General features: G+C 39.9%; 1 long non-coding RNA gene across 1 annotated transcript; it reads right to left on the bottom strand.

The window, feature by feature from the left end:
• Window positions 1–6,623: 6,623 nt before the first annotated feature.
• Window positions 6,624–12,939, bottom strand: LOC137196536 (uncharacterized). The gene is made up of 5 exons (XR_010931248.1): window positions 12,677–12,939; window positions 12,232–12,398; window positions 10,123–10,484; window positions 8,516–8,610; window positions 6,624–8,106 (listed from the first exon to the last, which is right to left on the bottom strand). It is a non-coding gene; the product is annotated as an uncharacterized lncRNA (long non-coding RNA).
• Between the last annotated feature and the right edge of the window lie 219 nt (window positions 12,940–13,158).

The following is a 13,158-nucleotide window of genomic DNA, read 5'->3' as shown; positions in this document are numbered from 1 at the left end:
GAAAGGAGATTTCATGCTCTATAGAGTACAAGAAAGAGAGCTAAAAAAAAAAAAAAACATTTAGTTGCATATTAAAACCAGAATTTCCTCTCATGTAATAACGCTACAGCAAGTCATTATCCTAAAAAGACTTATTTCCACAACTGTGGATTGGCAGTTAACATGCAAGAGAGGTTTAGCTACTTTTCTTTATTCCTTTCCTTTTCTACTGTTTCAGAAGAGGAAAGCTCCATTAGACAGCCATAAATCACACAGTGTGAAGGGGCCTTAAAAGAAAATGCAAGACTGGAAAAGCAGTAAACAATTCTCAAAGCAGACCATCAATTACAAGGCCCGGGGCAACTGAACATAGGTTCTAACATTACAGTCTCCCCAGGATGACTTAAGCCCTGCTTGCTAATAACTTATTTGAAAAGTTTGGTCTCCCAGATTGTGTTTAGAACATAGACTAACTTATCAGAGTTAACTTGAATGCATCCGTTGTGGACAAATTTGTGCAGAGGTGTTCAAGATTCTAACCATGCGTGATCTCCGGATTGACTCGGCCAGCCGTCTTCTCTTCAGGGAAAAGTCAGGAAAAGACGACAAACATACGTGTTTTTCATCAAGCTAATTTATGCTTCCTTGTGTCCTCTCTTCTCCAGCCGTGATCTGAAAATCAGTCTCCCTCCACCATCTTTGAGGATCTTCCAATCCCTTAGATGCACCTCAAGGAGACCTGGGCCAGATGCATAAAACTCTGTGTAGATTCATGAAACTGTGTGTGCACACAAAGCCTTAAATACGCTCATGCATTCTTTTTGTCAGATTTATAAAGCCGTGCTACGCATGGTTCTGTTTTATAAATCTCAGTTATTGGGGAACTGGACCCACGTGCATGAGCCTCATTTCCACTCCCACAATTAACCATAAATGGACGAAGACACACCCTGAACCAGCTGTTTTCATATGAATTCCAGTTTAAATACCAGTTAATGTGCAGGAAATGGCATATGCATGTTTTTTGTGCGTACGTATCGTTTATGCATCAGGAGAGAGGAGGCTGCTGTGAGGAACCACAGGTGTATCCTGTGCTGAAGTTTTTTACCGGGTAGCATACAACCCCTTTTATTGAATGGTCAGCTGATCTGACAGGACAGCAAACAGTCGGGCTGTTGTCGAAACCGATTTAATGTAGTGACATTAATATACGTGGTTGTAATACAGCAGATCAGGAAAACTATGTGGAATGATGGCACCAACAGCAGCTGTTCATATTTATTCATAAAATATAAAAATGTGTGAATCATGAATCAATCACAAAAAAAACACTCTTGTAACTTTATTTGCTTTCTTCATAAGCCAAAAGGCTTCTCCTTTCTTCTTCTCCGTTTCAAGTACGTCTCATCTCCCGAAGGAAAATATGAAGCTGCGTGTCTTCTATAATAACTTCCTCAGCCTGGAAAGGACGTCAGACTTTAACAAACTAAATAAGGAATATTTTATTTAGACATATTCTGCAGATGTTTTGATTGCTCCTTTTCATTGATTGTTCTTCCAGTAATTAATGGATTTAAATTGTCTATTTATGTCTCATTCTGTGACAGCTAGAAGCTACTATAGATCTAGAATCAAATGATAAAACATTGCAGTTTTTCGTCCAGCTATCACTATGTAGAAAAAGTAACAGTTTAAAGAGTTAAGTAATTTTACATGAGTAGAGTTTAATCTGTTACTTATCATTTCTACATATTGATAGCTGACTTCTTCATATTTGACAGTTGAGATGCTGTGTGTCATGAGTACTTGCCGTCTCCTCAAAATGATGTCGGAGTGAGTTAGGATGTCCCGTTCGATGAATTAAATTCTTCCATCTTCGTGTCTCTTCCTCACATCCTCGCTGGGAGGAGCTGAGACGTGAGGAAGAGACGCGAATGAGGGAAGCGAGGAGACATGTTAGCTTAATGAAAAGCACATATATATATAATCCTTCCTCTTCTTCTCTGGTTTTACTGATGGACTACAAAACAACATTAAAGGTTCATGCCGCCACCTACTGTACTGGTAACATCATGCTATTCATAGACGGGTCCCTTGTCATGTATTTGTGAGAGAAAGAGAGCGAGAGTGAGGCAGATATATAAAACAGAAAATCAATATGTGGTGGGCATTGATGATATTGTATCAGGCCACCACAAATAAATGAATATATGGAGAAACCTTGTAGGCCTTAAAGAATCTAATAAGCTGACTCAATCAACACAACATCTGAAAGAGCTCTGAATTGCCCTCTCCACTCTGCTCTCCATCTCTAAATTTGCATAAAATGCAATCAAACTCTATTCAGCGTCAAATCAAGATATTCTCTTTCTCAAGAGGTGTTTATTGCGTGTATTCAACCGTGATCTATGGACATTGTTTATCTTGTCACACAGTGCGGCTCCATAATCTTTTCAATGATGCTTGTGACTGGGATTATAAGAAGCGGATGGTTCATTGCACAAACAGTAGAAATCAGTAAGCGCTGGGAGACAAGGTGGAAAACTTAGTAAAAGCAAAAAGGCTAAACCGACAGAGACAGAGGGGTGCTGTAGGGTTTGAAACTGTGGATGGCTTGAAAAATCTTTGATGTAGATGTAAATATGAAATTGTATCAACCAGGAAACTGCCCCTGAGCAAGACATTCACCTCCCAGTTGCAGAAAAGAACTGCAACACACAAACTGAGGCAAAGAGAGAGATGATATCACCGGCATTCAAGTTTTATGTGTAGCTCTACTCACATACACACACACACACAATCTGCACAGTTTTGTTGTCTGGCTATGAGTCTTTGTTATTTATTTTGTTTGGTATCTGGGCCATACATATCCCAGAAATCTCTTAGAGTACAGTAAAACATGACCAGGGTGCCCTGGAATTAAACACAGGCAATTCATCAAAATAATTTTCTTTTTCCATCATCACTTTCGCGCTCACTGCTGAACACAGAGAACCATTTCTAGACACTGTTTGCTCTTTGCTTCTTTTCTATTTTCTCCCTTTCTGTGTGTATTCCATCTATTCCTCTCTCTGTCTTCTCTTCCTCTGAGGTTATCACAGGATTTGACCTTGAGAGGGTTCAACCTGTAAGAAGAATATGTGAGGTTTGCTCTTAAATAAATCCCCAAAACAAAACACAACTTTCAAGTTTCCCCTTGGTATTGCAGCTTTCCTACATGTTCAGTTTCTATTTTATCTGCTGCTAACCACCTGCTACAGGGATGATTTAAAAATAGCAAAGAAGTTTAATGTATAGTATGTTAAACTTTTCTTTTTCTAATACCCTTTAATAAATGTCCAAAAGAAAGAATGAATCAATCTCCCCAAGGCCAATTATAGGGCTTCGTTGAAATACGAAAATTAAAAACCCTTCATTGACCCATGATTGAAAATAAGACCCATGTATTTGACTGCACAGCTGCGTTCCTCAAAGTCAAACCCTTTGACAAATGTATTGCTAGGAAGTATTTTTTTTATGTGACAGGGTGTAATAGGCAAGAGAGCAACTTCAAATTTTGTACTTGAAGCAAGTACTTGTCAAGACATTTTATCAACATTAAAAGAATGAAACTTTTTCTCTGCATTTCTAGACTGTTGAACAGCCTCTTACAATCTGCAGTTTCACTGTGAGGATGGTACTTTAATAGTGCTGCATGCAGTCGCTGGGGCTAAACCAGCGGTCATGTCATGTTGTTCAAACCATAAACACGAGAAGCCGAGTGGGAAAAGCCATTGATGTCAGGCTCTGACCTGTAATTCCGAGTTGGAGATATCAGGAATTTCAGACAGTTACGATATCTCCCACTTGGCAGAAACACTTCCGGAAGTGTCAACAATAGTAAACTACCAAGAAGACCATTACATGTCACTTGTTGCAGCGGAAAACTGCTTGTTGACTTTCTCACCTGACCTTAATATTTCCATTTATTAATCAGTGGCAAAAGACACATATTGTTTTTACTTTCCAGGCAAAATTTCCTGCCATCGCCTGAAAAACTGATGAGAAACGACATTGTTCGTGTCTCACCTGAAAGTACATTTTTCACTAACAGCCCCTAATAGTCCATCCATACAAGTGTTTTCACTTATGTTGCCTGATTAGACCTCTACTGTGTCTGAATTCACTCCCTCACTCAGTCACTACTCCCTATATAATATTCACTCAATAGTTTACTTTGTATGACACTTATGAATCATTGTTTCTTTCATCACTGAAGCAGGACTGTATAGGTGTGCACTGACTGACATCTCTCCTGTTTCATCTGTTAGGGCAGGACAACCTACACTGCTCCCATTCTTTTTTCATACATAGAGTTTTGGGATGTCATGTAATTCTCAGCATAAAGCCACCCAGCTTCAACTTGAGTAGAGGTCTAATCAGCCAGACTAATTGAAATCAAATGTGTGGGTGTGCAGGGCCTTTAACACAAAAGACCTGTGGGATCTAGGTAATACTAAGAAAGCAATGTATCCACAAGGCCCAAAAAAAGATTGTCTCATAGACTTTGTAATGTGAAATAACTTAAGTATTGAACAAAATGTACTCAATGGGATCACACTCAATGTGTTCAAGTAATTGAGGGCTCCTTTTTCTGGTTGATTCCAATAGATTTGAAAAAAATGGTGTTTTATGAGCCTTGAATTTTTTTTTTTTTTTTTTTTTTTTGCCTGACACAGCTGCTATTTATTTCACACATGATCAACAGTGCAACCCCTGTTGCACAGATATTAATTCAAATTCAATTCAATTCAATTCAAATGTGTTTCCATAGCTTCATCTCATACAAAAGCAGTTCAAAACAGCAAAAATGTGCAAATAAACATAAACATCCATGCATAGATACGCATAAAATCACATATACATACATGCATAGTAACAAACTTACTGTACAAATATGGTGTGTTCATTTAAGAAAATGCTCCAATGAAGAGGAAAGTCTTTAGTTTGCTTTTAAAAGAACACAGTGTTGGAGCAAGTCTAAGAGTTCAGCAGGCAAACTGTTCCATTCTTAAGGTGCATAAATACTGAATGCTATTTCAACAGACTTTGAAAATGCTCTTGGCACATGGAAGAGAATTTCACCTTGTGACCGGAGAGATCTGCTGGGGTTATAAACTGACAGCATGTCTGAGATGTACTGTGGAGCCAGACCAGCAAGTGCTTTGTAAACCAAAAGGAGGATTTTGAATTGTATTCTGAAAACAACAGGCAGTCAGTGAAGGTTCCGGAGGACTGGAGTTATGTGGTCTGATCTTTTTGTCCTGGTTTGAAGAACTCCTACAGCTTAGTTCTGGATAAAATGTAATCTAAGGATTGTTTTGTTTGGAAGGCCCATGAGCAGAGATGCAATAATCCAGCTTTCTCATGACAAATGCATGCATGAGTTTCTCTGAGTCACATCGAGAAAGAAAGATTGCTGTTAATATGATCCTTAAAGCTGAGTTCACCCTGCATGGTTCCACCTAGGTTTTTAATCTGGTCACTTGTTTTTAGTGATCTGAACTCAAGGTGCTCACAGACAAGTTGTCTCTGGGCTTTAGCACCTTCCCCCTGTTCAGCTGAAGGAAGTTTGCTTCATCCAAGCAACTGACTAAGGAGTTTATGGGTTGGAAGTCATCTGTGGATAGGGAGATGAGAAGCTGAGTGTGATCAGCATAATTATAGTAGCTGATGTTAAGTTTGCCGATAATGTAACTAAGAGGAAGCATATAAAGGTTGAATAGAAGAGGACCTAGGATGGAGCCCTGTGGGACCCCGTACACTACAGATACACTTTGTGTCTGTTGGAGTGGAAGTCCCCAAGTGTTGAAAATGAACTCTCAATTATGCAAGTAGGATTCAAACCACTGGAGAACATTGCCGGACTGACCCACCCAGTATTTTTATCCTTTCCATAAGAATTCCATGATCCGCTGTGTCGAATGCAGAGCTTAGGTCTAGGAGTATTAGGACTGAAGGTTTTTTTATTGTCACTGTTGATCCTTATGTCATTAACAACTTTTAGAAGAGCAGATTCTGTGCTATGAGATGTGCAGAAGCCAGACTGGAATTTATCATAAATATTATCTGTAAGATAGCAGTTTAGTTGCTGATATACAACCTTCTGAATGACTGAACTTACTCAGGAAGGTGAGGTTGGCTTATAGTTGCTTAGTGCATTTGGATCCAGGTTATTCTTTTTTAGATGTGGTCTAATAGCAGAAGTTTTCATGCAGTGGGGAAAGATACCAGTCTGGAGGGAACAGTTTAATATTGACAAGATGTCATCTGTTAAAATATTAAAAACAGATTAAAAAAGGATGCTGGAAGTGAATCAAGGGGACTGGTAGAGGACTTAAGAAGATTTATAGCATCAGTGAGATCTCTGGAGTCTACAGCGGAAAAATGCTTGAGACCATTAACACGCAGTGGTGGAGGTATGTCATAGTTAGCAATTAAGTTAGTAATTGCGATGTTGCAACTGATGTTAAGAATTTTGTCATTAAAAAATAATGTAAATTCATTGCATTTGGCGGTTGAAAAAGTTAAACTGAAATTACAAATATATACACTACTAAATTTTAGTAAATTACATTTATACACTGCAAAATTGTTTTCCCAATTATGTTGCATTGGCATTCACTGTCTAGATTATGTTACTACAAGCAGATATTGTACTGCAAGATCAGATGTTTTGGTGGGGATAAAAAATAACTACCTTGTCACTGAACATTTCCCTCATATGTTCAGCATCAGCATTTTTGCAGCTTACAAAACAAGTAAAAACAATTGTCTCATTATGTTGAGAGAAAATGTAACTCAGCCAGCATTACCCTTCCAGCAAAATATATTTGCTGTTGCAATTTAGTCGTATATGAACATAATTTCTAGTAGACAGGGTTGAACAGTGATGTGTTACCTGCTGCAGGAACAGGAAGGCAGCTCTCACTGCAAGAAAAAATGCTTCAGTGTGATCAGGACCAGAGCTGCAGTGTGATCACCACCTTTACCATTTTTGTAATGTGTCACAAATCAGAAAGCTATATTATTCAGCTTGGTTTGTCAAAAAACAGCATCACTGATTGTCAACTTTAAATGCATGTCGGATGCTGTTGCAGGCTAAAGCGGAAGCAAACAAAGCAGACAGGTTAACCAACAAATACATTTTTACTTGTTTCAAAGTCCTGCCGTTTTTTATCTGGCCGTTTTTATCTCTGCCTTCTTAACGAGAATGATTAGATGTCTCTGAGCTTGCCACTTTTTGATCCCGCTTGCATCATCAGGCGCAGGATTTCAGGGATGCATAAATCTTCCTACCAGATACAGCGAGTTCTGACAATTGCAGGGGAGTACATACTAATACAAACACACAAAGATAAAGTTGAAAAGTGGTTTTAAACTGTTTCCAGCGTGTGGGCGGATCAGCCTGTAGCAGGTTAGATACAGTCTCTGTGCTCTTTCTCCTGTGGCACAAATGAGCTTTTGTCAAATGAGCTGTTTTTTTGTGACAGGTGTTATGCTCTGATGCATCATCCATCAGAATAATCCTGGCTGAGGCGTAGGGAAATGTAGCATCACTTGTGAGCAACACCGAACAGAAATACTCCTTAAAATATAGATAAAGACACAGAAAAAAATGTAACAACCGTGCCCTTATTTCCCATCTCCTTTCCCTCCTCCCACCTCTCCTCTGCTGTTGTTTTATGTCTTTCTTTCTGTCTTCCCCTGTCTCTTCCGTTCTCTCGTGTAATCCGGTGAGGATCAAGAAAATGTCTTTCTGTGAATTATGAAAAATCCTCCACCTTTTATCATTCCTCCTGTCACTTGAGCTCTGCTGTCCTCTCTTGCCTTCTCTCCTCTCATCCGATAGGAGGACAAAGCAAAGAAACATAGACGAGGTTGTGAAAAAACAAAAAAAACGAACTCAATTTCCTCCTTTTTATCTCTTTCTTTGTCTCATTCTTACTTACCTCTTCTGATGTTTCATCTCCTCTCCTCCTCACTCCTCTTCCCCTTCCTCGTCCTTCTCCCTTCTCTGTTTCCTGCTGTCTTAAGCCAAAGAAGCTCCTCTAACAAGGTGAAAAATTATGATTTGAGGGAGTCTCCCTGTAACATATGGAAAGAAGTTTCAGGAGAGGAATGTCCGTCATTAAGACTTTAACCTACTGCTGGCTCAGAGGCCCCTCACTGCTGACCTAGCTCTCTGTGAGCATATCTGTGTGTGTGTGTGTGTGTGTGTGTGTGTGTGTGTGGGACCTAGTTGTCGGATGATGCCCCGCTGTACTCTGACATCCTCATATATCACTCAGTCTGATGCAACTATCGCACACAAGCGCACACTTTTTCTCAAACACTTTTTTCACACACAAGTTAACAGTTACATTCTTCCTCTCTCTCCCTCTCTCTCTCTCTCTGTCTCTCTCTCATGTATACACACACATATATTAAACACACACACACACAGGTAGGTAGGGGCCAAGCAGAAAGTCAGGAATCATGTGGTTTAATTAATTACCGTCTAAAAGTGACCAAGGTCAGAGCGCTGCTCAGCTGGAAAACATCCCAGAGGTCGTGGCCTTTTCATCCGACTCTTCTGAAGCTGTCAGCTGTCTGGGAAGGTGAAGTAAGAGCACCTTAAAGCGTCAGCCAGTAAGTACATACAGTATGGAGCCAACTGTTGAAACACTGTCACTCTGTAAAAGCCTGAGTGCACAGTGCATTACTCTTAAGTCTGAATTTGTGTGTAATGTGGTGGAAAAACTACTCAAACCCTTTTACCTAAAGTATTTGCAAATACAATAATGTAAATCTCACTTTCTACAGTAAGTTGTATTTATCTGAAAAGTGATACCATGGTAACAAGTCACATTACACAATATATTGCACAGCTGTATTGCAAAAGTGCCCACCATCACACACCCCTCATCAAAGCTGACACATATTTTTGAAAGAGGAATTTAATTTTAAGATTATCAAAGTTTTAACCTTTTGTTTGGAAGAACTGAATGAATCAATCAATAGTTGTTTTTATTATTTTCGTGTCTGGTCATTTACATGATCCATCCCTCATGGGACGGCTCAAGGATGACCTTTGACAATTGGCTTAAAGATGCAAAGTGCATCACATTGCCAAATCAGCAAATCACACAAGTTTGAATGTTGCATAGGAAATTAAGAGAGGGCACACACAGGCTTTCAAACATTTCACTGTATTGTTGGTCTGGTTACTGATCCCTCCTGATGCTGTTTTTAGGTGCAGAATCTGTGCCTCGAAGTCTTTGTTAGGTTCAGTGTCATCAATCCAGCAAATTGAAGAGCCTTTCTTCTTTTCAAGCATGACTAATGGTTTTTGTAATTGCAGGCGGAAAGTTCTCTAGTCAGGGTTCAAGTGTTTGAGACCCTGCAGACAAAAACCTCAGTCTTGAATAACGGCTGGAAAACAAATGGCTTTTTTAGTTGCAGTGAGGAGAGGAGTGCAGTCAGACAGTTGGGCAAATAGTCCTTCTGTTCTTTAATTAATTAAACTGTCACAAATAGAGATGCACCGATACTGATATTTGATTTAAAAGATTTCACCAATTCTGCGAGCCTTGAGCCAACACTTCGGCCAGTAGGGCCCTGCCTGAGGATCTGAGGCTGTGGTCTGGCTCGTAGGGGAGCAGCAATTTAGCAAGGAGGGCATTTTGGCCAAGGAGGCAAAGGGGTGAAGCAGCAAGGTTTACAGGGACCAGATTATTAGTATTCAATGACTGTACAGCTACATTTCCAGCGGGGGACTCTGTTACTGGGAGAGACAGGAATAGCCTTAGAAGGTGATACAGGATGAGATCACAATTGGAGACTATTGCAAATGTTTGCAGAAAGCATTTGAGCCTCAAGTCTACCTGGCTGTAAACAATCAGGACGGTACAAGGCAAAGTTCTGAACATATCAAGAGTCCAGCGCGTACAGGCAGCTGAAAATCCCCGAACCATGCCGGCGGAGATACAGTACGGGACCGGAGAAAATAACTCTCAGAGCCACTAAAGACTGAACAATTGAGTTGGATTGTTCCTTTACCAACTCAGCTCCCACTCAAGCTGAAACATGATTGATACCGGCATGAACAACAGTCGTACTCACAGTGGGATATTTTTTGATGAGAGGCAGTAGTTTCCCATCAATGTCGGCCAGGTGAGCTCCAGAGAAACACACGACCGCCACCTGTCTGGAGCGGACCGACATACGTCTCACCATGGAGACCCCTACGATGAGTGTGAAAGGGCTGGTGCGAGCAGGTTACTCAGCCGTGTGAGAAGGTGAAGCAGCGGTGATGTGGCGCCTGATAGTGGCATCTGCCAACGGGTCCGTGCCGGCTCCAGGGACAGAACCCAATGGCTGATTAGGGTCGTCATTAACCAGAGGGAGGAAGCATTCAAGATGGTGCAGGTTTTCATTCAGAGCCATAAAGCAGCAGGTTTTCCTTCTACCTCTGACCACCACTTCTGTAAGTTCAAAGAAGGAGAGAAGCAGAAAAGACAACTTCATAACAGTCGTACAGTGATAATGAGAGATAAAGACGTTGGAAGATGGTGTGCTGCTTAAATCAAAATTACACAGCTTTGTAATTGCAAAGCTGATACTGTACCCACAGAGCCAACTAGAATATTTCTGATGTTTCTCGGTTGGAGGCTACTCTAATGCCTTGGGAGTTTAAATAAAGCCGACCTCAGAGGATCCTGTGAGTCTGTCTTGAGGTTTTTACAGAAAGAGTGCAAAGCACTGAAATCTAATTATTATCTTCAATTTAACAAGGTCACAGCACTATTCCTGGGTATGAAAGAGTTAGAAAAGTCAAACATTGTGTGACACTGTGCTCAGTTTAAGGCAAGGCAAGGCGAGTTTATTTATATAGCACAATTCAAGGTGCTTTACATAAAAAGCATCAAGATAAGGTGCAAAAGAAACAATACAATACAATCAAAAACAGTCATTAAAGAGCTAAGAGAATAGAAATAGAATATAAAACAAGCTAAAATAGGATAAGACAGATGAAAGAATAAAAGTTACAGTGGAGTGTAAGATATGAATAATTATTTGATTTAATAAAAGGCAGCGGCAAACAGAAAACTCTTCACCCCTGATTTAAAAGAACTGAGAGTTGGAGCAGACCTGCAGTTTCTGGGAGTTTGTTCCAGATATGTGGAGCATAAAAACTGAAAGCTGTCTGTCCATGTTAAGTTTTGACTCTGGGAACAGAAGGCAGACTTGTCCCAGATGACCTTAGAGGTCTGGATGGTTCACAACATAGCAGCAGATCAGAAATGTATTTTGGCCTTAAACCATTCAGTGCTTTATAAACCAACAGCAGTATTTTAAAATCAATTCTTTGGGAGCCAGTGTAAAGATCTGAGAACTGGAGTTAAAACTTGATATATTCTTAATGTGATAGTAGGCTGACTTTGTAATTGTCTTAATGTGACTGTTGAAATTCAGGTCTGAGTCCATGACTGCACCGAGATTTCTGGCTCGGTTTGTGGTTTTTAACATTACTGATTGAAGCTGAACACTAACTTTTAATTGTACTTCTTTGGCTCTAAAAACAATTACTTCAGTTTTTTTTTTTTTTTTTTTTGTTTAATTGAAGAAAATTCTTGCATCCAATCATTGATTAGTTCAGTGCACTTACTCTGTGTTTGTATTGGACTATAGTCCCCCGGTGATATAGTTACAACAACAAATAAATTTTAAAATGACAAATGTGTGCTTTAACAGAGGGGCAGACTTGCTGGTTTTCTACTAAAAAAAGCAGAATTATGACAAGCTGTAAACACCTGTGTTCTTTGATAAGGTGTGACAGTCATCTCATTCCAGCCTATGGCAACACTACCGATAATTTTATTACTGCCAGCTTCTGTTTGGCTGTTTTTGGATTGCACATATGACCTTTTGTAGACCTCTTTAGGGAAGAGAATGCTGCTTCATGCTGGTTATGTTTTAAACCCTGGGACACCGACTTTGTTGCTGCAAGATGAAAGCCATGTATCTTCAAAGCTCTGTGAGTACCTGCTCATGTCGATTACTGAGCTTTTTTTGTTTTCAAAAGTAGACATGTGTCACAGTCACAAAAAATGGAAAAGATATTTAATACTGTATTTTTAGAGCTGCAAATGGCAGTGAGGAATGTTTCAAAAATAATCCCCAAATCAGACGGATAGAGAGAGAGAGAGAGAGAGAGGTTTTAAAGATTACCTTTTACAAACTCAAGGACACTGTCCAACCACAGTGGGAGGGCTGAACATGTGAAAAACATCTTGAAAAAAGTGATACCGAGGAGCTCAGGGGGCAGTGTCGTCCTGCAAGAACACCAGCTGCTCACACAGATGGGTTCAGAGCATGCCCATAAAGCAGTGGTGGATCTAGAACAGGTGAAACGGAGCCAGAAATATAGCAGTTAAGGAGGCTGATATAGTGTTATTAGATACTAAAAGTTATGTGATGTAAATGTTGTACAAATCTAGGACAATAGATCAGTTACCTCAGATATTACTCGGAACATTATAGCACATACTAATCAGTGACTGTTGTGTAAAATATGAGTATTCTTAATAGGCATATGTACAGCTACCACTCTGCAAAATATGCATGACTGTTGGTCTACAAATGATCCAGTTCTTCTCTCTTCTCCTCTACTTACTTGTGACCATAATGAGGACTGCTGGATTGCTGGAAGGAGGATTGTGTAAGAATTCACCTCTGAGGAAGTTGAAAGGCATCGCCGCAGGTTAGAAGACTGGTGACTGAAGTTGGGTTACGGCTCCGTCGTAAGGTTTCATACAGGTTGCCTCATTATTAGACGTATTGTTTGCCAGCAGCATGATTTAGATTTTACTGCTGTGAACAAAAGTGAAAAGGAACAATAATGTCTATGGTCTCTCAGAATGTGGGGTTGATTTGGGACAAATCACACAGTCAGCACACACACACAGTCCAGGTTCAGACTGGTTGGAGTGAAGCAGCCGTCCTCCTGATAAATCCTGAGCTCATTATGTCGAGCAGCGCAGCAAAACTACAAACTGTAGTTATCAACTTGACAGGACAGAGGAAACTATCCAGCAACATGCTTCTGAAATATTTTTTTTAGACAGACAAGCAAAAAACAAGCTATTTTCTGTTTTG

Source organism: Thunnus thynnus, chromosome 14 (assembly GCF_963924715.1).
Source record: "Thunnus thynnus chromosome 14, fThuThy2.1, whole genome shotgun sequence".
NCBI lineage: Eukaryota > Metazoa > Chordata > Actinopteri > Scombriformes > Scombridae > Thunnus > Thunnus thynnus.
The sequence above is the reverse complement of the archived record's forward strand: the minus strand, read 5'-3'. Positions and strand labels throughout refer to the sequence as shown.